General features: G+C 51.8%; 1 protein-coding gene and 1 long non-coding RNA gene across 8 annotated transcripts in view; one reads left to right on the top strand and one right to left on the bottom strand.

The window, feature by feature from the left end:
* Positions 1–26,887, top strand: part of DIP2C (disco interacting protein 2 homolog C) — a 436,795-nt gene that overhangs the window by 164,883 nt on the left and 245,025 nt on the right. The gene's annotated exons all lie outside the window — the stretch shown is intronic.
* LOC134807115 (uncharacterized) lies at positions 5,847–8,644 on the bottom strand. The gene is made up of 4 exons (XR_010146758.1): positions 8,521–8,644; positions 7,829–8,411; positions 7,372–7,493; positions 5,847–6,425 (listed from the first exon to the last, which is right to left on the bottom strand). It is a non-coding gene; the product is annotated as an uncharacterized LOC134807115 (long non-coding RNA).

The following is a 26,887-nucleotide window of genomic DNA, read 5'->3' as shown; positions in this document are numbered from 1 at the left end:
GCTTATTGCCAGAGCAATGGGTTTGCACCACCCAGAGTTGACTTACCAGCCTGTGTCTCGTGTCTTCCCTCATCCCTCTCCTGTTGTCATGTTAATGGGGGAAACACAAGCCTGGCTGAAACATGGGTGTGATACCTGTGTCCTGGGTGCCCTGGGCACAAGTGTGCGGGGGGGAGGGGGACGGGGGGCAGGATGCTGGGTGCCCTGGGGACAAATGTGTGTGGGGCAGATGCTGGAGCCAGGTCGTAGTTACTTGTGTCGTCTGAGCTTCCTTGGGCATTAGAGGGCTACTTGTGGGAAGAAAAGAGACGAAAGGAATCGGAGTCTGTGCCAGGGTGATCCTTATTAGTTAACGATGGGTATTTTAGAAACAGTTTTAAATAAGAGTCCTTTCAGTGGAGAGAGTGCACTTGCTCTGTTTGAGTCATATTTACCCCGAAATCAGAGATTCTGGTCCAGGTCAGGTCTGGGGAGCTGTGCAGGGCTCTAGATCCCACTGCCTCCTTCATACAGCCTTGCATCTGTGTGGTGAGGTTGTCACAGGGGCCAAGATCCCACGCCCTCCTTCATACGGCCTTGCCTCTGGGTGATCAGGTTGTCAAACTCACTCCACCCTCACTTCTTCCCCCACAGAGGGAATCAGACTTCACCTGGGACCTGGGTGAGTCTCTTCAGGCTGCCTGACAGGGTGCAGTGAGGAGAGCCTGGGGTGAGATGCAGGACACAGCCAGCCTCATGACTGATGCTCACCTTCTTTTGTTCATCTTCTATGACTACAAAATGGGTGGTGGTATCACGGCAGGGATGATAAGTTCTGGGAAAAACAGAATAAAGAACTGGCGTGTGTTAACTTTGAGATGCTCAAGTAGAACACAGAATTGGGGGGTCAAGAAGATGGTTTCAGATGACTGCCTTTTCCCTTTGGATTTCCCACACACTCTTCTGTTCACGTGGAAGCTGTTTGCTGGAAAGAAGGTTTAATCAGTTAAAACCGAGTCATAGCTTAGGCTTCCAAAAACAGCACTCACTGTCTTTGTCTTAGCACCTCTCAGGATGGCCCCCCCTCCACAGAGCACTGGGAGTCAGTCCCATGAACGAATTCTGAATCGCATTCACTGTCTGTCCGGCTCCTGGTATTAAATTGTGTCCTCCCAAACTTATGTCCCAGTCCTAGCCCCCAGGACTGTGGTGTCCCTGTTGGGAGCAGGTCTTTGCAGATAGATACAACGCTGGCCCCCCTGGGACTGTGGTGTCCCTATGGGGAACAGGGTCTTTGCAGATAGATACAACTCTAGCCCCCGGGACTGTGACGTCCCTATGGGGAACAGGGTCTTTGCAGATAGATACAACTCTAGCCCCCGGGACTGTGACGTCCCTATGGGGAACAGGGTCTTTGCAGATAGATACGACTCTAGCCCCTGGGACTGTGATGTCCCTATTGGGAACAGGTCTTTGCAGATAGATACAGTGCTCTCAGGAGATATCCTGGATATAGGGTGGGTCCTACGTCCCAATGGCTGGTGTCCTTGGAGAGGAAAGGGAAATTTGAGACACACACAGAAAAGAGCTGTGTGAAGACAGAGGCAGAGATGGGTGTGATGTGGTTTCAAGCTGAGGGACGCCTGAGCGCACATGCTGGAGGAGGTAGCAAGGATCCCGCTTGGAGCCTGCGGTGGGAGCTCGGCCCTGCCCACACCTTGATTGTGGACTTCTGGCTCCCAGACTGGGAGAGAATCAATTTATATTGTTGAAGCTGCCCAATCTGGGACATTTGTTATGGAAACCCAGGGGAGCTGACGTACCATCCATCTGAAAATACTCTTTGCACCCGAAGTGTGCCTCAGGATGGAAGCTTACGTGAGCAATGGGAGAGAAATGTTGAAAATGTGGCATTTGCATACATATAAGTATGTGTATATGTTTATAATAATTTTGTCCTAATTCTCAGTATACTGCAAGAGCAAATGTGACACAAGGTGTCGTATTTTCTGGAGTTAACACCAATAATTCTTTGAACCAAACCTATGGGCTCCCTTTACATATTTGACATAAAAGATTTGAGTGCAGGTGTATGACTGCCATAGCCTACATACAGTTTTTATGATCAGACTGTAACATTGCATCTTGAGAAAAGGTGGTAATATAAATGGACAAGTAAAGAACTTGAGGTCAGCAGTGACGAGTGTGGGATCACACTGAATCTCGTGTGTTTCGCAGTGTCACTGCAGAGTGTAAATGGGAACCATTTTCAGCTTAAGGTAAAATAGGTAACAGGAAACACTACAGAATGGGTACGAAGGCACGCCCCTCATTACCAAATATTACAGCCAAGTGTCTGCCTCCTGGGGAAGGATCTGTTCTGTGGGGAGTACTAGACATGGATGATTTCCAGATGCGTGAAGGGAAATGCCCCCCGTGAAGGGAAATGCCCCCCGAGAAGCGTGGCTTTGGCCGGAGCATGTCAGATGAGAGTTAGCACAGCATGGAGTTTCCACAGCGCCCCTCTCGCCTGCTGCTTGTCTCCTCTCCCCACCCCTGGCCCTGACTCTTATCAAGGGAGGAAAGTTCAGCTCCAGCTCAGCCCACGCCTAGGGCTGTGGGTCTCTAGGGCAGGTGCCACCTTCTCCTGAACAGGCTGCGGCAGAGGAGGGTCTGGCTGTACTTGAGATGTGAGAGATGCTCTGATCCAGCATCCTGCAAACCCGGGTGCTGAAGGTTCCTTCTCTACCATCCTGCAAGGAGAAGAGGGGTCAGTTCCTGCCTCCCCTCAACCCAGGCTGACTTCTTGTCTGTTGTGTACACCGAGCTCTTAAGAGCAGCTATTGTTAAAAATAATCATCCAGCAGACAAACACTGTAAGATGACAGCCCGGGAGGGTAGATGGGGCTGGAAGGTAGTTTCCTGAATAACAGGGTTCAGTTTCCTCTGTTGGCATCATTTGACCCAAGGCCCCCAGATAATTGAAATATTGTCAATCAGCAGAACACCGATGTTGTATCTTTTTTTAAAGGAATGTGCGCTAACTTCTTTCTAACAGGGACCTGACAAAAGAGAAGGATTTCTTCACTATAAGGTGAAGGTCGGGGCTGGTTGGCATTTGCCATCTGTGACTAGCAGGGACCCAGGCTGCTTCCCTCCTGCCGCCCAACTCCTGACTATCTGGCTCCTGCCTCTGTCCCCACCAGCAGGAAGAGGAGTGGGAAGGCGCCTTTTCCCCTTTAAGGGGATGAGGTGAGAGTTGCACCTGCCGTTTCGCACGTCCCTGGGGTGATTCTCCAGCATGGGTGGGAGTTGTGTTTGGAGGCCTGAGCCCCGTGAAGCTAGGGTTGCTGTTACCTGAGCAGCAGAAGCATGGACTCTGGGAAGTGGGGTCAGAGGGCGGCCTCTGCTGCATCCGCAGGAGGGGCTCCTCGTCCCAGTTGACCATCGTCACTGCAGAAGGGGGCGTGGGCTTCATAGTCCATTGAGAAATAGAACCTTCCTTTTTTTTTTTTTTTTTTTTTTAAAGCATGTCAAACCCTAATTCCTTCAGCCTTTACTAAAGTGGCATTTTATAATTCCATGTGATTTCATTATTATACCCGCTGGAGAGAATGCTTCCTGTAAACCAGAAGTGTCTCTGAGACAGTTCTCAGCCCATTTAGAAAGTTCATTTTCCCAAGGTTAAAGACGGCCTCAGGAGGGTTGAGGACACATCTGTGACACGGCCTCAGGAGGGTTGAGGACATGTCCATGACACGGCCTCAGGAGGGTTGAGTAGGTGCCCGTGACTAAGCAGATACGCATTTATCTCCGTGTGCAGGGGGTGACTTTGAGTTCTGTTCTCTGTCCATGAGAAATTTCCCTGTGGACTAGTGGTGAGGGAGGTACGTGGCTTTTTTTTTTTTTTTTGGTAGGTATCTCTGTTAGGAAGAGCATGGGGAGGCAGGTTTGCCTAAGCTGTTCCCCACCTTTTCCCTTTAGCTTAGTAATTTTGGGGTCCTGAGATGTTTTCCCTTCACACTCCTGAACACACTGGCACTCTAAACTGTTGTAGGAGGCCATCTAACCTATTTAGAAGAAGAAACTATTTGGAAGGATTTGAGCACCTTTGTCCTTGAGAGAAACAAGCCTTTGTTTAGTTTGCCCCGAGGCTGTTATGGTGCCCGGGCTGTGCGGCCTTTAGAAAGCTGTGACCCTCTGAGCACCTGCCTGTGGAATCTGGTGACTTTGAAGTTAATCCAGCAGCTAGATGTTTTGGAAAGCAGATTGCCTCGTAAAGTGTTGGTGATGATGATTCTAACACGGGAATTTCAATGTGTTTTCCACCCTTTCTTTCTCTCCTCATACCGGAGATGCTGCTGCATTTGACCTTAGGCTTCGTCGAGGGAGGGTCAGTTCTGACCCTTTCTTAGATATTGACCTTGAATGGACAGAATTGAGATTCAGGAAAACCCTCGAGCTGTGAGAGTGTGCTGGGATCTATGTAAGTGGGGTTTATGTGTGAAACTCAGTAATAGTTTAAGAAATATCAATTCCAGGCTGGGCATAGTGGCTCACACCTGTAATCCCAGCACCTAAAGACCCTGATGCTACAAAAAATTAAGTAGGAGTGGTGGTGTGCCCGTGCGGTCCCAGCTACTCGGGAGGCTGAGGCTGGAGGATCACCCAAGCCTGGGAGGTTGAGGCTGCAGTTGAACCGTGATAGCACCTCTGTACTTGTGGTGCACTGTGCCTGAGCGACAGAACAAGGACCCCCGCCACCACACACCCATACTCTCTCACACACCCACACAAAATACCAATTCTAAATGGACAGAAACGAGGTCTTTTCAGTGGAAAAACATGCTGTTTTGGTTGCTCTAAGGTAGGTGTTGACTCATTTGCCAGCAAGAAAATACAGCGGCCAGTTCTGCTGGGACCACCTGTTAAGGCTACTCTGGGCCTCATGATTTGAGAAGGGTCTGTCCAGGGGAGAGAGGGAGTGGCTTAAGGGCCTTAGAAGCCAGTTCTGGTTCAGCATGACTGCGGGGGTGGAGGTGGGGGCAGGGCTTTCCGGGACATGAGTGGGTAACTGGATGGGCTTCCAGGATGAGCCTCTGTGACTTTGCTGGGTTTACATCCATGCAATACAAATCCACAGGCTCTTACTCTAGAAGCTTCTGCCGGGGCTGATGGACTGGCCTGGGGACAGAGGGTGCTTTCTGGTTTAGGAGGGAGCACTCAGTCACTTAAATCTAGGATTTATGGCACTAAAGGGGACTCGTCATACTTGGAACAGCAGCCATCTGCATTCTAGACTTGGTTCTGGGCGAAGTATTTTGGAGCCGGTTGGTACCCTGTGTTCTCTGTTTATCTATAAAACAAGTTAGAGTTATAACTAGTTAAAACTTATTTTAAAAATTTTGCCACAGAATATGGTAGTTGTGCTGGAGCTGGACGCTGCCACATGCTGGAGTTGCAAGCGTTGCCTGCATTGGCTGCTCCTCCCAGTGTGTCTGTGTTCTTGACACGGGCACCCGTCGAGGCAGCTGTTTGTCCGTGTTCCTCTGAGGTTCCGCAGACTTCATGGTCCCGCGGCAGAGCATACGATATCTGCTTGCATCCTGATTTCCCCACACCCCAGGACAGGCCAAGAATTCCTTACACACAACTGCAGAGGGCCCTATGGTGTGGGTTTGCCGGTGACACCGCCTTTCCCGAGCTCGGCCTTTACTTCCAGAGTTGGCTTTAGGGTGATAGACGCTTCCGTCAGACTGGGGGGCCCTGAACCTTTGGTGTTAGGAATTCGGTGAACGGCACGTATGATACCTCGATTCTTTGCATTTGTAGCAATAGTTGTTAACAACATGACCATGAGATGTACAGAGGAAGGAAAAAGGAGGTTTTATTTTCAGAGTAACAGTCTACTTTGGGAAATGTGGTCTTGGGGGAACTGTAAGCACACGCCCCTCAGGAGGGGAGGAGACCGCGGCATTTAAACACACGGGAGTTTGTTCGCTGTGTGTGTTCATCAGGTTCGTGGAATGTCTGAACGTTTACAGGGAAAGTGGGGTTTGTTCGCTGTGTGTGCTCATCGGGATTGTGGAATGTCTGAATGTTTACAGGGAAAGTCTAGCACACACGCAGTGAGTTAACCTGTAACATCTGTGTTCACCTTGGGGCGAGCGTAACATTTGAAATGAGGTGGACTCAGCGCGTCACGACCAAAGATGAGCTGTTGGGCGCAGACGTTTATGTGCAGCCTCTGTCAACAGCCAAGACTGGCTCAGGGTCTGCAGCTTTTGGCGGGAAAGGATGCTCACGACGCCCTTCTGTTCAGTCGGGGCTGCCGGCAGGGTCCCAGGGTGGGGTGTCTGGTCGGCCGGCATCGGGAGTCTGCCAAGGTCCCGTGGGCAGCGTTCCTCTAAACCAGGCTGCTGTCTGACTGTGGAGGAGACTTCATGCTGGTTAACAAACCGTACAGGAGTTAGTGCCATGGGGCTTTGGGGCCAACCTTCCTCCCTGTGATGCCACTTGCATTTCTCTCTGGGCCTCATTGTAGCCACAGAGAGTCCATCTCGTCTGACAGCAGGGGGAGCCATGTTGACATAGTAATTTATTGTATTAATCAACCTTTTCATTACTATTTTGGTAACAGTCTTTTTTTTTTTTTTTTTTTTAAGAGATAGGGTCTTGCTGTATTGCCCAGGCTAATCTTGAACTCCTGGCCTCAAGCAACCCTCCCACCTCAGCCTCCCAAAGTGCTGGGCTTACAGGCATGAGCCACTGCACCAGCCTACAGCCATGTTTTTAAAAGTCAGCAGTTTAAAAACCCTACTCCTCTCACCCCCTCAAGCAGGCTGGTTGGCCTTGTACAAACTGGGGTGTCACGACCTTGGCCCCCCTTTTATTTTTCCCTTTCTTTGGCCTCAAGTTCTGATAAGAACAGCAGTTACAAAATGGGCATTAGGTGATTCTTCCATTAATAAAGCCAGAATTCTCATCAGTTAGAGATGTTTGTCCCCAGGAGTCCAGAAAGCTGTTTTGAATCAAGCCCATAGCAAATAAGGAACAAAACCCTTGGTCCTCTGCTTAATATCTGGCAAATGTGTTAGTTGCTGACACCCTTTGATCTGTGCTCACGTGCTGCATCTCCTCACGGGAAGCAAAGTCGCCCTGTGGAATAAAGCCCGGCTCACGGTGGCATGTCGGGGATGCTCCGGGCTGTCAGTCACTTAGACGGCGGCAGGCGTGGAGACTCAGCATCGTGTGCAGAGCTCGGGCAACTGGAGTGCATCCACCTTAGAGACCACACAGCCGGTCGGCAAGGTGGACGTCCAGGCAGATGGCCTGATGGGCCCGCCACGCGGTGGCGAATTAGGAATTTGTTAGCAAAGAAATGAAACTCGCCTGTGGGTCCCAGCTGCTTGGGAGGCTGAGGCAGGAGGATTGCTTGAGCCAGAAAGTCAAGGCCGCGATGAGCCATGATCGCAATACTGCACTCCGGCCTGGGTGACAGAGTGAGACTCCACCTAAAAAAATAAAAAAATAAAAGCAAGCTAAACCTTTCTCTCCATAGCAGGAGGGGAGAATTTATCAAAGTAACTGCAACAAAAATCTTAGATGATGTAATTTCAGTGGCTAAGTGAGCTATCCAGCCCATGTGGCTGGCTCATGAAGATGCAACGGAGCCAGGTGCTGCTGCAGCTGCCCTCCCACCCTGATCGTTTGTGGATGTTTTCTGTTTTACTGTGTTTAGGATCTGTCTCCTGTCTTTTCTGTTTTCCCATATCTCCCTTTTGGATACGTAGCTCACTACTTTATGGCTAAGCAACAGTAAAATAGGTTGTCTATTTTGAGAACTAACTTTTGTGTCTTTTAAGGACGGAAAACGAAGCAGGTGACAGGAGCATGGCAACGTGGTGAATAGATTTAGTTGAATATTTAAATACTTGGCCCCACTCTGATCCCTTCTTCCTCTCTCAAGCTTAATTGCAGCCGCTGCCTTCTAGGACAGAGCACTTTCAGCTCTGTGAGTAGGAATTAAACATTTTCTAAATCAGAAGTTTTAGTTAAGCAGTATTTTATGTGAATACCCAGTCCGTAAGTGCTCACTGTACTGGTGTGTGGTGTAGAAGACCGGGTCTATGGTGCAGTGTCCCAGTTCCCATCTATGAGATGGGGGCCATGAGATGGCCTAGAAGAATGTTCAGATTGTGGGATTGAACGGATCTGCCCCACTCCTGGGAGCCTCGAGTCTAACTTGACTTGGGCAGGTTCTAGGGAGATGCCGGCAGCGCCGTCCTCACAGGTCACTGGGAGAGGGGTTCTGGCACCATCCCCGTCAGGTGTCTCATGATCAGCTCAGCTTGCCCATCTCAGAAGCTGCTGGTAGTGTTCTCGTTGCTGTTGTTTCTTGCGTGTTATTTAGGTTCTGTTCATGTGGGGACCTAGGAAGTTCCACAGTGAGAGGAGAGCTGCTGAGTCGCCTTCCTGCCTGGACGCCAGCCCCATGGAGGACGGTAACTGCTTGAGGTTGGCTTCTGCCCCCGGCCTCACCTGTGGAATCATTGATGCAGTGGTGCTTTGCAAGCTCCTGGGGCACACTGCACCATTGTGTGGATCCACAGGATACTGTGGCATCCAAGCACGTGCTCCCGGAGGAGAGGACCCTACAGGTGCTGATGCTGGGAGTCGGCAGAGTCCAGCGAGTGAGACTCACTGTGACGTGCACAGCGCCTCCTGAGTCCAAGATGGTTGTGTGATAAACGCACAAAGCGCATCTCCAGCAAAAAGCCACTAAGTGTCCACATCCGGGATATCCACCACTATGGCGTTTTGGTGTTAATAAGATGAATGTGAGCAGCAAGTGGTCTGCGTTCTGGGGGAGCAGCGGGCGGTCTGCGTTCTGGGGGAGCAGCGGGCGGTCTGCGTTCTAGGGGAGCTGCGGGCGGTCTGCCTTCTGGGGGAGCTGCGGGCGGTCTGCGTTCTGGGGGAGCAGCGGGCGGTCTGCCTTCTGGGGGAGCTGTGGGCGGTCTGCGTTCTGGGGGAGCAGCGGGCGGTCTCCGTTCTGGGGGAGCTGTGGGCGGTCTGCGTTCTGGGTGGGCAGCGGGCGGTCTGCGTTCTGGGGGAGCTGTGGGCGGTCTGCGTTCTGGGGGAGCTGTGGGCGGTCTGCGTTCTGGGTGGGCAGCGGGCGGTCTGCGTTCTGGGGGAGCTGTGGGCGGTCTGCGTTCTGGGTGGGCAGCGGGCGGTCTGCGTTCTGGGTGGGCAGCGGGCGGTCTGCGTTCTGGGTGGGCAGCGGGCGGTCTGCGTTCTGGGGGAGCAGCGGGCGGTCTGCGTTCTGGGGGAGCAGCGGGCGGTCTGCGTTCTGGGGGAGCAGCGGGCGGTCTGCGTTCTGGGGGAGCTGCGGCCGGTCTGCGTTCTGGGGGAGCTGCGGGCGGTCTGCGTTCTGGGGGAGCTGCGGCCGGTCTGCGTTCTGGGGGAGCTGCGGGCGGTCTGTGTTCTGGGGGAGCAGCGGGCGGTCTGCGTTCTGGGGGAGCTGCGGGCGGTCTGCCTTCTGGGGGAGCAGCGGGCGGTCTGCCTTCTGGGGGAGCAGCGGGCGGTCTGCGTTCTGGGGGAGCTGCGGCCGGTCTGCGTTCTGGGGGAGCTGCGGCCGGTCTCCGTTCTGGGGGAGCTGCGGCCGGTCTGCCTTCTGGGGGAGCTGCGGGCGGTCTGCCTTCTGGGGGAGCAGCGGGCGGTCTGCCTTCTGGGGGAGCTGCGGCCGGTCTGCGTTCTGGGGGAGCTGCGGCCGGTCTGCGTTCTGGGGGAGCAGCGGGCGGTCTATGTTCTGGGGGAGCTGTGGGCGGTCTGCGTTCTGGGGGAGCTGTGGGCGGTCTGCGTTCTGGGGGAGCAGCGGGCGGTCTGCGTTCTGGGGGAGCAGCGGGCGGTCTGCGTTCTGGGGGAGCTGCGGGCGGTCTGCGTTCTGGGGGAGCTGCGGGCGGTCTGCGTTCTGGGGGAGCTGCGGGCGGTCTGCGTTCTGGGGGAGCTGCGGGCGGTCTGCGTTCTGGGGGAGCTGCGGGCGGTCTGCGTTCTGGGGGAGCTGCGGGCGGTCTGCCTTCTGGGGGAGCAGCGGGCGGTCTGCGTTCTGGGGGAGCAGCGGGCGGTCTGCGTTCTGGGGGAGCAGCGGGCGGTCTGCGTTCTGGGGGAGCAGCGGGCGGTCTGCGTTCTGGGGGAGCAGCGGGCGGTCTGCGTTCTGGGGGAGCAGCGGGCGGTCTGCGTTCTGGGGGAGCTGCGGGCGGTCTGCGTTCTGGGTGGGCAGCGGGCGGTCTATGTTCTGGGTGGGCAGCGGGCGGTCTGCCTTCTTGGGGAGCTGTGGGCGGTCTGCGTTCTGGGTGGGCAGCGGGCGGTCTGCGTTCTGGGTGGGCAGCGGGCGGTCTGCGTTCTGGGGGAGCTGCGGGCGGTCTGCGTTCTGGGGGAGCTGCGGGCGGTCTGCGTTCTGGGGGAGCTGCGGGCGGTCTGCGTTCTGGGGGAGCAGCGGGCGGTCTGCGTTCTGGGGGAGCTGTGGGCGGTCTGCCTTCTGGGGCAGCAGCGGGCGGTCTGCCTTCTGGGGCAGCAGCGGGCGGTCTGCCTTCTGGGGGAGCTGTGGGCGGTCTGCGTTTTGGGGGAGCTGCGGCCGGTCTGCGTTCTGGGGGAGCTGTGGGCGGTCTGCGTTCTGGGGGAGCAGCGGGCGGTCTGCGTTCTGGGGGAGCTGCGGGCGGTCTGCGTTCTGGGGGAGCAGCGGGCGGTCTGTCTTCTGGGGGAGCAGCGGGCGGTCTGCGTTCTGGGGGAGCAGCGGGCGGTCTGCCTTCTGGGGGAGCTGCGGCCGGTCTGCGTTCTGGGGGAGCAGCGGGCGGTCTATGTTCTGGGGGAGCTGTGGGCGGTCTGCGTTCTGGGGGAGCAGCGGGCGGTCTGCGTTCTGGGGGAGCTGTGGGCGGTCTGCGTTCTGGGGGAGCTGTGGGCGGTCTGCGTTCTGGGGGAGCTGTGGGCGGTCTGCGTTCTGGGTGGGCAGCGGGCGGTCTGCGTTCTGGGGGAGCTGTGGGCGGTCTGCGTTCTGGGGGAGCTGCGGGCGGTCTGCGTTCTGGGGGAGCTGCGGGCGGTCTGCCTTCTGGGGGAGCAGCGGGCGGTCTATGTTCTGGGGGAGCAGCGGGCGGTCTGCGTTCTGGGTGGGCAGCGGGCGGTCTGCGTTCTGGGGGAGCAGCGGGCGGTCTGCCTTCTGGGGGAGCTGCGGGCGGTCTGCGTTCTGGGTGTGCGTGACGGTGCCACTGCGTTTTTGTTTTTATGTCTTGGTGAAAGGCATGAATGGCTCCTGACTAGGGTAGGTAAGGATGCTGTGACCAGGGACTCTGCAGTATTGTAGTTTGAGGAACCAAGGAGGTTTTCTCTCTCGCAAACCCTTCAGGGGGGATGTTCCAGGCTGGTGACTGCTCCATGAGGTATTCAGGTATCCAGGTTCCTTCCAGACACCTGCCCTACATTCCCAAGGACACGACTGTCCTTGTTGTGTTTGGGGCTGGGTGATTTCCATGCTGGCGGGGGGGAGGCTTAGGGTGAGAGTGGCCGTCATTTACCTAATCTACATAATTACGTGGAGCTGGGAGTAAAGTGTAGCCGTGGCCTGGAGGATGGACGATGGATGTTGGTGAACAACTGGCTGCACTCACCGCAGCTGGCCCAGGGACGGGAAGGATGGCTGATTATGCCATTCAGCGGTGCCTGGTTCTTTCACATTTGACTTTCTTATGGATTTTCTGTTGTACAGAGGAGAGAGCCTGTGGTTCTAGGCCAACCATCTCACTCATCTCATAACATCTTGTATCCCTTAGCCAACATTTATGTCAAGTTTTAGAAGTCCTACAAACTGGCAAGCATCTCTCAATCTGGTGTAACCACTGGATTTCATATCTGTGTCTGCATCTGTATTTACATCTCTGTGGTTATTTGACACTCTGTAGTACATTTGTAATCGGTTCTATTTGGTGGAAGTTACTTTCAACAAACTCTTGCTGCTACTTGAATTTTCAAGGTTGCAAGTAGAAATGAGGGAATAAACACCACATCTTTTTGCTCTAATTTTAAAATTTGTTGTTCCCCAAATCACACCATAAGTACAAATATTAAAAATTACAAAAGCAGCGGCTGAAGTCAAGGTTGAGATTTCTGGGTGATTTTAGCTAATCAGCAATATTTGCTGAGGTGTGTGGAGGAGAACAACATGCCAAGAAGCCCGGAAGCGGGGAGGGTCGGGAGTCCAGGCCGTGACTTCAGAGGTGCTGTTGTGTGAGGGAGAGGAGCTAGATGCAGAGATGATAAACAGCCGCAGATGCACCCACTGCTGCACTTGCCACGGTACGGGGCCTTTGTGAGCTGAGTTATGAACCAGGTGAAGGCCGTGCAGGCGTCAGAGAATCCAGGCCAGATGCGACGGGTGGAGGCTGGGTGGAGGTGAGGAGCCAGACAGCCTCACTGAATGTGTGGTGGCTCACTGCAGACAGCTGTCCCCCAGGATGGCTGCCCTTATCCTGTCCGCCTCCACCTACTGAGGCCTATAGGTGTCGCAAGTGTGTGGTTTCTAAACAGGCTTGGATGAGTTGCTTGCTGCCTGATGCACCTGGACAGGCGGAGGGCTGGTTATCCATGATGGCACCAGGGACTCTGCCGGGGACTGGCAGGACAGAGCCTCAGAGCATGGCACCAGTTCCCTGGGAGAAGATGGTGCTGGCGGGACGGAGGAAAGAAGAGGCACACAGTGCTGAGGCATGAATGCCAGTTTGCTCTTAGACATGACACAAATGCCTTCCGGAAGTTTCCACATAGGCGCAGTTAAAGCCACCAGTGTAGACGAGTCCTTAGATCAGGAGACGCAGAACATATGTGTATTTGAGATCCTTCACGTGCTGCCATCTCTTCAAAGAGGACCACAAGGTCGTCTCTAGTAATGTAAAACTAACATAAAAGAATTTTTTATTAAATGCCACGGATTTTTTTTTTTTTTTTTTTTTTTTGGTGAGGTAGGGCTGGTGTGTGACAGAAAAACAGCAGATATGGTGACACAGCTGGTGGGTGTTGGTTGTGGGCCCCAGCTGTGCAGCTGTATGAATAGAAATTAGTCTCTACAGTGGTATGAACCTAAACACCTGGATTACGTTTTCATGTATTTAACATAAATAAATGCACACATTTATATGCTAAGCACACATTTTTCTATATTTTATGTAATAAAATTCACACCTTCAAGTATTTAGCATAGAAACAGCTGTGCAGCATCTCCCTGCCCACAGCCACTTGGACGTTGGGAGTGGAAATCACGCTGCTGTGGGCTTTGTGAGTGGTGAGCCGTGCACAGGTGTGCTGCATTTGCTGTGTCTGCTGATGTGAGCCCCGGTCGGTCCTGTTTCAGGTGGACGCTTTCCTTTGTAGTTCCCTTCTCTCATTCTAAGTTCAGTAAACTTGGGACCAATGGTGAGAGTAGGCACAGAGGAGCGCAGCATCGGCAATTAAGGAAAATCCACGCCAGGCATTGCAGAAGGAGGTGGTGTGCGGGGGTTCCACTGCCTGTGTGAGCCATGACTGGTGAGGGCCTCTGGGCAGCAGCTCACCTGGGCTACTTGGAAATGCAGATTCCTGGGCACAGACCTGCTGGGACAAAACCTGAGAGGCCCTGGGTTGATTACCCTACAGGGATTCCATCCAAGTTTGGCCATCATGTCTCTTGGCAGGTCACTCAGGCCCGGCTGTCTCATTGAGATGCCTGGCCATCGCAGGGTTAGCTGAGTCACCTGCACAGCTGGTGTGGGTGTGCTGATGGGTGTACGGGGCTGGCCTGTCTTCCTTTATCCACCTACGAAGCATTCAAAGGCCTGTTATCCTACCCTGTTCTCTCCCTGTCCTCAGTGGGCAAGCAGGAGGTTCATTTTCACTTGCAGACGAGGAAAATTCTGAAGTCTTGTAAAGCAGCCAAGATCATATTCAGAATCTTCTTTGTTCCAATCAGCTCCAATTTTTACAGTTAGAAAGACTTTTCCTCAAACACTTTGTATTTGTTCTGTATGAGAAGTGCCGTAGACTTTCCTGTTGTTTTACTAATTAGTATCTGTACTGTGTTCTGTTGTCCATCACAAATGTATTTTCATTCTGAGATATGCTGAGTCTCAGCCTTTGCAATCCAGAGGGATTTCATGTGCGTTCATAAAAGCTTCCATCAGAAACCACATTCCGAATAGCTGTGGACATACAACCTGCTTGTGACTTGGAAATTGCTGAAGTCAAATTCTATCTCGGTTTGAGGCGTTAGGAGCTTTAGAAATGTTGAAATTATAAAATGAAAATGTGATAAAATTAAGTACATTTAAAACAAGAGATATGCTGTGGGTTTTAAGGGCTGTGATGCATTAAGAATGCTTTTCTGTATTTTAGATTTGGTTGTCTTTAAGGATGTCATGTTCCATCCAAACTACAAATACATGAAATAATTTAAATGTAAGTGGAACCCTTCAGAATATCCTGGATTTGGTCTTGATCTTCTGACCTTGAAAATGTGATTCTTTTCTTTTTTTTTTTTTTTTGAAATTGTGATTATCGTAAACTGTGTGTCTAGACCATCTCCTCTGAATTGCTTTGGAAACATCTGCACGGGCATCTTCCTGTTCTTGAGTATAGAGAGATGGACATCATTATGCTTTAAAATAGCGAAAGTCCTGTAGAGCAGTTTTTCTTAATCAGTGATGGTATTTAAAAATGAACTCCCTAATGCTTAAACTAATGAGCTATTATTATTGTTGGAAGTCTTCAAGGTAGCAAGTTATAGAATCTCTCAGTGAAAGTGATTTAAAATAAGAAATTGAGAGAGTGCAATGCATTCTTTGTTTTTAAAATAAAACGCTAATACTTAGAGAATGTTTTGTTTGCAAGAATGTAAGATGTCATGTCTTTGTATAGAATTTAAGGATAGTAATTTGCTTCTGAGATCTTTGACTGAGATTTGAAATCTCAACTATGGTTTATCATCCATGTTTTATACATTTGCACATATACACATATATATGTAAGGTATATAAAAGTAGAGGAAAATAAGCATGTATATATTTACATGTATATACACTTCTATAATGTGTATACTTCCAGTCACATATAGGTCTGAGTGACTGTGATTTTACTTAATGACCATGAAGGTAATTAAATAATTTTCCTGCTGTTAGCCTTGCTTTTTGCATCTGAGCAGGGACCCTGTGAAGTGTGCCTCCCGCGTTCCAGGCCTCACACAGTCTGTACCAGGGTTTGGAAGCAGGAGTTTGTCTGCAGCCACTTCAGGAAGCAGGTGGTTGCCAGGATTGCCTGGAGCTCCAGGCTACCTCCAGTTCCAACCTCCCTGGGGTAGAAGCTGCCCCACCAGGGGCCTGGACATGGACGTTAGGGCCTGGAGCCAGGGACTCCTCCTGAAGGGGGGCTCCAGTCACGGCTGGGTGTGAGAACTGAGGGCAGGAGGCGGAACCAGCCTCGGGCCATTGCATGGCCTCCTGGGAGTGCTTATGGGAAGCCCCAGCCACCCTTTGCTGACCCCACAGCCAGCATCAAACTCTGAGATCCCCTTGGCCCACCCCTCAGGTTCCTAAAATGCTTTGGGTTTCCTGGGCTGCGAATTTTTAGGTCTAGGCTAAAAGGTCCTGGGACAGAGTCACAGGGTTGTTTATGTGTAAAAGCGACAAGTGTGCTGGTAACTCAGAGCAGTCACTGCACCCTCACTCCAGGGTCCTTTGCGTCACATGGAAACGAGCGTGTGGGTCACACACAGTCCCTGCATCTTCACTCCAGGGTCCTTTGTATCAGGTAGAAACGAGCGTGTGGGTCATGCAGAGTCCCTGTATCTTCACTCCAGAGTCCTTTGCGTCATGTGGAAACGAGCATGTGGGTCACACAGAGTCCCTGTATCCTCACTCCAGGGTCCTTGCGTCACGTGGAAACGAGCATGTGGGTCACAGAGTGCCTGCATCCTCACTCCAGGGTCCTTGCGTCACGTGGAAATGAGTGTGTGGGTCAGAGTCCCTGCATCCTCACTCCAGGGTCCCTGCATCCTCACTCCAGGGTCCTTTGCATCAGGTAGAAATGAGCGTGTGGGTCACGCAGAGTCCCTGCATCCTTACTCCAGGGTCCTTTGTGTCACGTGGCAATGAGCGTGTGGGTCACACACAGTCCCTGCATCCTCACTCCTTAGGTAGAAATGAGTGTATGTGTCACATAGAGTCCGTGCATCCTCACTCCAGCGTCCTTAGTGTCAGGTAGAAATGAACGTGTTGGTCACACAGAGTTCCCTCACTCCAGGGTCCTTTGCTCAGGTAGAAACGAGCGTGTTGGTCATGCAGAGTCCCTGTATCCTCACTCCAGGGTCCTTTGCGTCAGGTAGAAACGAGCTTGTGGGCCACGCAGACGGGGAGAACGTATCTACAAAAGGCTCATCTGATAAAGGCTGTTATCCAAACCACGCAAGGAACTCTCAAAACCCAATAATAAGAAAATGAACCACCTGATGAAAAAATGGACCAAAGACCTGGACAGATACCCCAACAAAGAAGAGACACAGATGGCAAATCCACATGTGGAAAGATGGTCCGTGTCTTATGTCGTAGGGCGAGGCGCCACTGCGCACCCAGCAGCCTGGCCAAAACTGGAACTGCGACACTGCTGCGTGCTGGTGGGCGTGTGGGGGGCATCAGGACCCTCACTCATCATGGGGAAAGTGACTGGAACTGCGACACTGCTGCGTGCTGGTGGGCGTGTGGGGCATCAGGACCCTCACTTGTGGCTGGGAAAAGTGGGGCAGCTGCTGTGGAAGGCGGTTTCCCATGGAACTAAGCACTCCGACCACAGGAGCGACCACAGTCCTGGACGTTTACTCAGGAGCTGAAGTTTACTTCCATGCAGAAATCTGCACACAGATGTTGACAGCAGCTTTATAACTGCCAAAACTTGAAAGCAACCAAGATGCCCTTCAGTAGGTGAATGGATAAACTGTGGTACATCAGAAACTGGGATATTATTCAACACTAAAAAGAACTGGACCACTAAGCCATGAAAAGACATGGAAGGATCTTAAACGCATGTTGCTAAGTGAGAGTCCAATCTGGGAAGGCTGCCTGCTGTCTGAGTCCAACCACAGGACAGTCTGGAAAAGGCGCAACTGCAGAGACAGTAAAACGGTCAGCAGCTGCCAGGGGTTGGGGAGGGGAGGGGTGAATGGGAGGAGCATAAGGGCTGTTTAGGGTGGGGAAGCAACTCCGTTTGGGGCTGTCATGGGGGATCCATGCTGTTCCATGTCTGTGAAACCCACAGAGTGAGCAGCAGCAGGCTGAGACCTCGTGTGAGCTGTGGACTCTGGGTGGTGGTGCTGTGTTGATGTGGGTCTGTCATTTGTACAGACATGCTGGTCCGGTGCGGGTGGGGGAATGATGGAGGCTGTGCATGTGCTGGGGAAGGAGATACGTGAGGACTCTGTGCTTTCCTCCCGATTTTGCTATGAACCGAAAACCGCTTTTTAAAAAGTCTATTGAAAAGGCAAACAAAAAATAGTGCTGGCCAGATAGAATCTGTGTGAGGGTGTCTCCTGTGTTCTACATTCAGGATTTCCCTATTAGAATACACATCTAAATTATTCAAAAGTTAAACCTTTGCATTAAGTAACTCACTACAAAGTTAATTACAGTATCAGTGAGCTCGAGGGCTGCCAGGATAGCCAGGATCCTATATCTGGACCGGCTTCTCCCCTTACAGATGCAGTGATGCTTATGATCTCACCCCAGTGAGCAGCAGGGCTGGGACCACACGTCAGGCTTTGGGGGGCAGAGAGGAAGCGAGACTTGTAAGCATGTGCCTGAGGGCCGGCAGGGATGAGCATGTGGCCAGGGATGATTTTTTGACCAGTTTTCCTTATCATTGAGGCCTTCTCTTAGACTTGGGGAGTCGGGAGTCCCCACTCAGGCACCTCAGAATCCACAGGCTGCTCGTAATCCTCACATTCCAGATGCCTCAGGGGAGGTGTTGGGTTGTTGGGTGCTGTTCCTTTGTTTGCTGCTTGGTGGGATTTGCCTGCAGCATTTCTGGTTGTTTTTAACAGCTGATGCTTGATCAGCTTAAAATCATATATGGATATTGATTTACCTGTAAAAGTTAAAAATGGAATTTGAGTTCAAAGATTTGTGAAAATGCTCAAGTTTGTTTACTAATGTATACATTACATTTGTGGAAATATCCAGAAGTCCAGGATTTATATTAAATACTTCTCTTGATTTTTGTAATACCTACTTGTCATATTTCCATTTGATTGATAGATGTCAGAGGGCTTAAATTTTGAGTGCCTGAATTCACTGAATTTAAAACTTAACATCAAATGTAATTAAACTGAATGTAGCCAACAGTGTATGACTTTAAAAGTATTGATTAAAACATATATAAAAACGCATATCCATGAACATGCAGATGGAGGCAACATATTAAACCATGGAAGTAGAAATAGTGTTCTTTTTCTGAGAAGACAAATTTTTAAAAAGCCAAGGGGTCTTAGAATTTTTTGGTTTCCAACTTATTTGCCCTAAAGTGAAAGTTTGGCAGCAGATGGTTGACAGCAGCAGGAGACGAGATCCTGGGCCAGTGCAGGCTCTGGGAGCAGCAGGGGAGTGCGGAAGGAGCTGCAGGCAGAGCAGGGAGCTGCTCAGACAGGTCAGGACGGCCCCAGGGCACGTGGCTCAGTGAGTGAGAAAGGGTTCACGTTTCTGGAGAGCCCTGTCTCTGCCCACGGAAAACCCAAACTCCTTCCCACTGGGATGTGCGTCTCATGTAAAAGTTGTTACTCCCAGAAAGCCAGTGGATATAGAATTTTCTTTGTATGCAGAAACTACTTTAAATTTATTTCTAACTTTATCGTTTCCTCCCCCCATCTTAATGTCTAGTAACTTTCTGCAGGTAACGCACACGTCTTTGGAAAGTGCTGTATTTCAGTTGCTGTCAGCTCTGATGTGACTCTGTGGCGTCTGATGTTCTGGTTCTGAGGTTCTGCCCAGAGCGCGGCCCTCCCTGCTGAGCGTTGCTTGTTGAAGGTCCGTGTGGAAACTTTCCCTGTAAGCATGTCGACCCCAGCCGCCTTGGTTCTCAGAAACCTTTGGGCCTGCTGAGACTTCACACGACCTTCTAAACTTCTTTGCATGACCTGTTCATTTTAGTGTTACCCATTAATTCAGATGTTTTCCAGAATGTAAGTAAACTGCTGAATGCAGGGTGGGGGCCTCCGTTGGCTCTGGGGAGAACCATCGCTGTTTCTCCGAGTGGAGCTTCCTGCCCGCCATGGTGTGCTCCAAGACGGAGAAGGGTTCTTTGGGAGAAGCAGTCGTCAAAGGCCCACGTCTCAGTGGCTGGGTGGCTGTGGCTGTGCAGCCTCGTGGCCATACTGGCCCCTCCCCCTCAATGGCAGCAAGTAGAGGAGCAGCGGGGAGGCCTGGGATCTGTCTCCAGGTCACAGCTGTGCTTCAAGACTGCGTCGTCCGTTTGTAACTAGACATGCAGAGAAAGTGTTAGAGATGAGCAGGAGACAGTTTCTGTCCCTAATGAGCTCAGGTGCGCCCTTGAGAGGGTCAGGTTTCTGTGCGGTTGATCCTGACTCAGCCTGGCTGTAGCAGTGTAGGTGACTGCTGGGCCCCTTGGCAAGGCTGCACCCACTGTGCATCTGAAACGGCCCTCTTCCCAGACTCGTGGTGCCAGCTGGGGGACCCAGGCCTGTGTACGTCCTGACTTCCCAACAGGATGGAGGTCCCATGTATGTGTGGGGGGAGGGGAGGTGGAGGTCCTGCCTTATTGCCATATCCAATACCACGCGGGGTCAGCACTCAGGAAACATGTGCTGCGTGGGTCAGCGATTGAATGAGTTCAGAAACCTGGAAAACTCAGCAGTGCAGGCTTTGGGCATGACCCATCCAGCCCCGGGGGTCTTGCTCTGAATTTCCTTCCATGGCATCCACCTCATCCCAGGGGCTCCCCTGTCCCCTTACAGCTGTTGGCAGCTTCACAGCTTTCTCTGCCTTCCCTCCTGGGCCCTGGTGTGGCTGGGGCAGCTAGTGGCTGTGCAGACCCTGCAGCCAGGAGATCGTTGGTGCCTTGGGCCTGGGTTACCTGAGCCAAGGACTCCAGTGCACAGCTGGGCTCACCCCTAATGGGTGGATCGGAAGCCCTTGGGCTGCAGGTGGGGGTTGGATGTTGAAGGACAATCTGCAAAGCAGAAGGGGAAATGGGTGTGCTGGATGGACAGCTGGAGGAGTCTGTGCGGAGCCTGGGACCCGGTGCAGATGCAGAGCTGGCATGGGGAGTTTGACACGGCCACCATGGAAGTGGGCAAAGTTACAGGCTTCAGACTGACGTCGAGGGGCTGGTCTAAAATGATCCTCCTTTTCCTTTAACCCTAGTAACTGCTGGAGGTGGGATCTGTGGTGGCGGTGAGGAGAGACAGGGATTTTAATTAAACCTCTCTTTCTGGAAGAGGGGAGTAGCCATCTCTGTAGGACGGTGAGCATTGTCGTCTCAGGCAGCTAAGGCTGCTGTAACAAAACACCATTGACTGGCCTCTAAACAACAGGAATTTCTTTCTCACAGTTCTGGAGGATGGACGGTGGCATGAGGGTGCAGCATGGGTGGGTTCTGGTGTGGGCCCCTTCCTGGTTGGCACACGCCTTCTCTCTGGCCCTGACACAGTGGGAGGGCGAGAGAGTTGCTGGGCCCCTTTCTGAGGCACAAACCCCATTCATGGGGCTCCAGCTTCGGGAACTCATCACCTCCCAAAGACCTGACACTGTCACGTTGGGGGTGAGGATTTCAACCTGTGCGTTTCTGGGGGAAAGCCTGTGTGGACACTGAGCAAGGTCAGAGCTGCAAGTGCGGACACATCAGAGCCAGGGGAGCTGCCAACGGTGCAAGAGCAGGGTTTCAGCATCAATCGGAGCTGCTTTCCTGGCAGTTGTACTCATAAGCTATCCTGGCAACGCTGCTTTTCACGAAGGAGTCAGTCAGGCAGCAGGGGCAGCAGGTGGTGTTGCCAGAAGCTTGGAACTGACGGGTCAGCAGAGAAGAGGCAGAGGCCATGACCTTGGGGTGGTCAGCAGCACTGGGTGTCCGCCCTCCAGGCCTCATGCCTGTGACTGTGCAGAGACCGAGCTGACCAGGGCTTGCTGGCCAGTGTGGCTGTCAGGCAGGTGATATCGGGGTGTGCTTTCCATGTGATGTTCCCTCAACCCCACGCCCACCCCACCAAACTGCCTAGCAGAAATCATGCTGCCTTTCCTTGATGAAACGTTGAGTTTCCTGTGGAGGTGTAGGAATAGCATGATTTGGCTCAAGTCAAAATACTTTGTGGTGAAACTGCACAGAAGAGGATCCTAGGCTTCCATTTGACGTTTAGACAATGCCTGAGGGTTACAGGACCCTCTTGTTAAAAAAGCACCAGATGAGAAAGGCTACTGGTTGTTAATAAAGAGACCTTTTATATTATCACAGAGAGGGTGGCTTGAGATAAATTCAGTATAACATACTTGTGTTTGTAAGCCGTCAATCAAAGGGACCATCTTTCTGCTGGTGACACGTTTCTGGTATTGATTTTGTTCTGAAAAAGGATGAATGGCATTCGGTAGAATCATTCCAAAATTCACTTGGAAGGCGTCCATATGGTGCCTTCTTTTCTTCTGACATTCTGGGTATCATGAGGAATTATTCTTGCCTTCACCGCCAGCAGGAGGCTTTTCCCAAACACCTGCTCCTCTTCGGCGTTGTGGGTGTGAAGGGGTCAGAGTGACCCTGTCTTCATGGAGCTTTCAGACACCAGGACAGTGTGGGGCGGAGCGTCGGGCTTGGGTGGGCCAGAGGCTTTCCCCAGAAAACAGCTGCTGATTCAGGACTGCCCTCGACTCCCCTCCCTTGTTCCTTCACCTAATGTCTGAATTAGGGCCGTGTTCTACCATAGTGGGGGTGTCATGTTAACTGGAAGTGTGCTTTTGTTCTGGGCAGTAAGTAAATTCATGGTACATTTGCCAAGGACAGCAAGGTTTGATTTGATGAATCCAGTGGAGAAATGGAGAAGGGAAAAGGAGAAGGGGCTTGGCTGGGTGGGGACGTGTATGATGGGAGCGGAGAGGGGCGGCCACGCAGGCTGGTGGGATGGAGGGGCCAAGTCCGTGTTTCCATGGAGTCTGTCGACGTTTGACTGTGCCATTAGACCTGAACCTCTGTGCTCTACTTTTAAAAACCCCCACAGTGAGGAAGCCCCTAATGGGCCTGAGTTGGTACTTCCTGTGGCCATTGCTGGGAAGTGCCGCGCATGCCTCTCCTGGCTGATGATGGCCCCGGGTCTGGAAACTGGGTTCATCCTGAGCTCTGCGAGGGGCTTGGGTTCCATGCACATCAGGCACCTGCGCATCCCCCTCCCCCTCCCCCATCCCCCTGTCCCACCCTCCCCCGTCCCCCCTGTCCCACCCTACCCCCCGTCGCACCCTCCCACCCTACCCCCTGTCCCCCCTACCCCCTGTCCCACCCTCCACCAGCCCTCCTGCCCCCTGTCCATCCCACTGTCCCCCCATCCCACTGTCCCCCCTTCCCCCCTTACTCCCTTCCCCCTGTCCCCCCTTACTCCCTTCCCCCTTCCCCCTCCCCTCCCCCTCCCCCCTTCCTCTCATCCCCCTCCCCATCCCCTCCTTCCTCTCCCCCGCCTCCCATACTGCCCGGTTGTCCCTAATGGAAGAGAATCAATGATGCCACTTCACTGATCTCCAGGGAAAGCAGGTCAACAACAGGTTATAAACGTGGGAACTTTTTGGAAAAGCTGTCATCTGCTTGTCAGCTCCATCTTTCCTGCCCGGAAGATGTAGGGAGAACCTGCCTTCAGCCCACCCTCATCCCATAACAGGATGGAGGACAAAGGTACAGAGACCCAAGTCATGCCAGTGGCTTCAGGAAACCCCCTCGTTTCCTCTCGTTGTGGAAGTGGAAACCATCCCTCTGGACTAGATCTTCCTGGGGAAGCCCCTTCACCCCGAAAGCAAGGAATCTGGTTTGAGCACAGACATATTCTTAGTGCCATCACTTTCTGCAGCTAAACTCTCCCTGTGTGGCCTGTTAATCTTGCTAGTTCAGTGTTAATGGGTCCCAGGAGTTTCTGTGGGTTGATGGCAGGTGTTTACCATAGTGTTTAGAGAAGAGAATAGAACTTTATCTATGGTGTGAAAATCAGGTGATAACCATTGCCGTGTGATTGCTTGGGTTGGGTGGGGGCGGTGCTCATAGCTTTTTCTGAAGGCTTTCTTATTTTTATTTTTATTTTTTTGAGACAGTCTCACTCTGTTGCCCAGGCTGGAGTGCAGTGATGCGATCTTGGCTCACCACAACCTCTGCCTCCCGGGTTCAGGCAGTTCTTCCTGCCTCAGCCTCTTGAGTAGCTGGGATTATTAGTGTATGCCACCACGCTTGGCTAATTACAAAAATTTTTAGTAGAGACAGGGTTTTGCCATATTGGCCAGGCTGGTCTTGAACTCCTTACCTCAAGTGATTGGCCCACTTTGGCCTCCCAAAGTTCTGGGATTACAGGTGTGAGCCACTGCACCCGGCCCGATCCTGACATCTTTTAAAGCTGCCTTCATGAACCAAAAGCCAGTCTATGAAAATCAGCTTTGAAGAGCCTAGGAGGAGAGGGATATACTTCAGCTAGGTAAATAACTATGCATATGTTAAAAATATAGGCCACAATCTACCTCAAATGTTAACTCTTCTGCTTTGTATTTTATATCCATTTATGGTTATTCTTTCAGTATTAAGATTTTTAAAGATTCTTTTGACAATTATGGACAAGTTACTATTAAAACTCAGCTGCATTTGTAACACTTTAAAGAACCAATTGGATGACATTATTTTTTTCCCTGAGGCATTTTGGATAGTTATGTAATTAACGTTTATAATTCTTGCTTAATAGTGATAATGCTAAGTGTTAAAATTATGGAACAATTTGTTTTTCTGAAAATTACTATTTGCCTGCTCACCAGGTGGGAGCTGATGAGAACGTGGACGTAAAAATTAAATTGTTTTTAGCTTGTATAAAAGAAGTTAAAAAAAGCTTGTTTTTTGCTACTACTGAAGTTGCTTAGCTACAAAAATGAGGTTATTGCAGGCACCTAGAATTTTACCCCCTTCACTTCCACAATGGGAAGAAATTCTCCAAGCACAGGAATCCGATATTCTGATATTGAGACTCCTAGGCATCAAGCCCCATGGAAGGGGTGGTGATTACGTGAGTGTTGGCGTTGATATGGGCATCCTCCAAGCCGGACGCAGGGAGCAGGGACGTGCAGAAAGACCAGGTCCCTCAGGAGCCATGAGGAAATACGGTGTTGGCAGCAGTGGTGAGGGTCGGTGTCAGGCGCCAGGAGGAGGTGGCGAAGGGAGCATGTGCCTCAAGGCAGCCCTGGAACCCGCGGTCCTTGGAGTGAGGTCTGGTCTGCAGGGGGACACGGACGGTCATGCGGTGAGGCCCACAGACAGCCTGGACTTGGCTGCCTCAGAACCCTCTGGTGAACATTGCGAACGGCCCTGCAGGGTTGCAGTGTAAATTCCTCGGACAAAGAGAAGACGCCTGGAACTGTTCCTGGCACGAAGCCAGCACCCTGTGAATGGCGGCCGTTGCTGTTGTGACTGAGTGCCGTCGAACTGGGGGCATTTGTTCTGCTCAGTTCATTTAATTGGGCCAGGAGTGGGGTTGCCATGCCTTCAACAAGCTTGACGTATTGAACGAGAACTGAGTCGATAATGCACTGTGTAAATACACTCTCCTGGCTAGAGTGTTTGAGCAAAGCCCAAGGAAGGGGGGTGGTTCTTCAGTATTAGCAGGTGTTTGTGGTGGGGCCAGCTGTGCGGCTGGCAGGGCGAATGCACCAGGAAGCCTCTGTCCCCCCGAGGTGGCCAGCATTCCTGTTACACATGCCGTAGGCAGAAGGTGGGCACTGCTGGGGAACTTGCTCATGTTCCTGTTCTCTGATTGGAAATTCAAGGTTTCTGAGCATCCTACATCTGAATTTGTACATTGCCAAGACTGTACACATTTCAGCACTGTTTTTTCTGATTTTTGGATCTATACAACCTGGCATTTGGCCGTGGCTTCCAGGACAGGCTGGATGGTGAGTGAAGTCCTTTCCTCACTGTCGATGTTTGCAGATGTCTTTTTGTATAAACTTTGTATTTCTTGAGAGGTTCGATTAGGTTTTTACTTAATGAGACTTTTAAAATTGCCATGCACATGATTCTACCAGTTACAATCGTGAGCTAACGTGAGTTTTTGGTTTTACTTTGATGAATGTTTAAACATGTGCAGGCTGGACGTGGGGTGGGGGTGGAGGTCATTTATCTGCTTTTCATTTCCTTCTTGGTTATACTTAGTGACTTTCACTTTCAGGTAAGGTGTGGAAGGCGTGGTACAGGGTGAATTGCAGGCTGCAGTGTGGCACAGTGGACCGCGGTGTGGCACGGTGGACAAGAAGCATGGGCTGCGGTGTGCTGTGGTGGACGAGAGCCATGGGCCGTGGTGTGGCGCGGTGGAGGAGAGGCGCGGGCCGTGGTATGGCACGGTGGACAAGAAGCATAGGCTGCGGTGTGCTGTGGTGGACGAGAGCCACGGGCTGTGGTGTGGCGCGGTGGAGGAGAGGCGCGGGCCGTGGTATGGCACGGTGGACAAGAAGCATGGGCTGTGGTGTGCTGCGGTGGACGAGAGCCACGGGCCGTGGTGTGGCACCATGGATGAGAGGCATGGGCCATGGTATGGCACGGTGGACAAGAAGCATGGGCCGTGGTGTGCTGCGGTGGACAAGAGCCACGGGCCGTGGTGTGGCACCATGGATGAGAGGCATGGGCCGCAGTGTGCTGTGGTGCATGAGAGGTGCGGGCTGCAGCATGCACAGTGGATGAGAGTAAAGGGGAGACTTCCGTCCTCGAGGGAAACACGCGACAATTTTAAAAACTGATCATCTGGCTTACATGGTCCAACAAATTCAGTTTGCAAAGTTTGACTTCTAAGTTATTGTAGTAACTTTTCCCCTAAGTCATTAATTTAGTAGCTTATGTTTAAGTATATTTCTTTTGTCTAAAGCGAGTCATAAATTCTAAAACGAACGACTAAACATGTAATAATTTAGGCATACAGCACCTGAAGGGAAAACTGCCAGTATGCTAAAATATTGGATACAGATGCTTAAAAAATACAATGTAGCACTCTTAAAATGCATGTGCTTTTAACATGAAACTTGGTGAGTAGTTTTGAGCTATATTTGTAGGAATGTGTATCTTGAATACTTTAGGGCCCCACTGCAGATGTGTGCGTGAGATGTATAAATACTGAATGTTCTTCTCCCTTCCCTTAAATGAAAAACATTAGCTCCCTTTTTTTTTTTTTTTTTTTTCTGAAGTGGGGTCTTGCTGTTGTCACCCAGGCTGGAGTGGAGTACAGTGGTGCAATCTCGGCTCACTGCAACTTCCACCTCCCAGGCTGAAGTGATTCTCCTCCCTCAGCCTCCCTAGTAGCTGGGATTATAGGCACCCACCATCATGCCTGGCTAATTTTTGTGTTTTTATTAGAGATGGGGTTTTGCCATATTGGCCAGGCTGGTCTCAAACTCCTGACCTCAGGTGATCTGCCCACCCCGACCTTCCAAAGTGCTGGGATTCCAGGCGTGAGGCACTGTGCCCGGCCAGCTCCTTTCTATAATGATGTATACAGTTGTTTTTGCTTTTTGTTTTTTGAGATGGGGTCTCACTCTGTCGCCCAGGCTGGAGTGCAGCAACGCAAATCTTGGCTGACTGCAGCCTTCACCTCCTGGGTGATCACCTCTCAGGTGATGCTCCCACCTCAGCA

Source organism: Pan troglodytes, chromosome 8 (assembly GCF_028858775.2).
Source record: "Pan troglodytes isolate AG18354 chromosome 8, NHGRI_mPanTro3-v2.0_pri, whole genome shotgun sequence".
NCBI lineage: Eukaryota > Metazoa > Chordata > Mammalia > Primates > Hominidae > Pan > Pan troglodytes.
The sequence above is the reverse complement of the archived record's forward strand: the minus strand, read 5'-3'. Positions and strand labels throughout refer to the sequence as shown.